Below are 671 nucleotides of genomic sequence, written 5' to 3' on the forward strand. Positions count from 1 at the left end.
TAAGATTAAAACCTTTCATAAAAGTAATAAATTAAACATGGGATGGTTTATGTACACATTTATTTAATATTTGTCATTTAAAGATTGCATAAAGTCACTCCTCCCTCTCTGCTTCGTATACTAATCTTCTCCGCGCAAAGGAACCTCTGACCGACGCCCACCGAACCTCCTCGTCTTTTGCATTGCCCTTCTGCGGCTGGCAACCGCCTCCACCACAGGCATCTCCAACGGGATCCCAGGATGTGGTGTGCACATAGAAACATCGTCAGGAACTTTTGATACAATTGGCGTTTGTGAAGCAGGAAGGTCTCTTGAAGCCTGAGATATGGACGTCATATCCATATCAAAAGAAATGGGAAACACGGAAGTTGCTGCGGTGGTCATCGTACAGTATTCCGATCTGACGTAATGTGATGAAATGTTCTGTGATTTGACTTTTAACCTGACTCTTGCGCCGCGTATCCCCGAGTGAGGTAAGGTTAAGAGATGACGGAGTTCTTTACAATTTATGTGAATGAATTATATCACTGCTGTTTAACCTAATTCCTTCACCTATTCCTTCTAAGGTCAGAACAAATCTTAATGGTTACCAGGTCGGAGAAGACGTGCCTTTGCATGCCGATCATAACGGGGCATTTTTTTTCCACTACCCTTTCAAATGTAATTAATCT

Source organism: Penaeus monodon, chromosome 22, assembly GCF_015228065.2.
Source record: "Penaeus monodon isolate SGIC_2016 chromosome 22, NSTDA_Pmon_1, whole genome shotgun sequence".
In the NCBI taxonomy this organism is placed as follows: Eukaryota; Metazoa; Arthropoda; class Malacostraca; order Decapoda; family Penaeidae; genus Penaeus; species Penaeus monodon.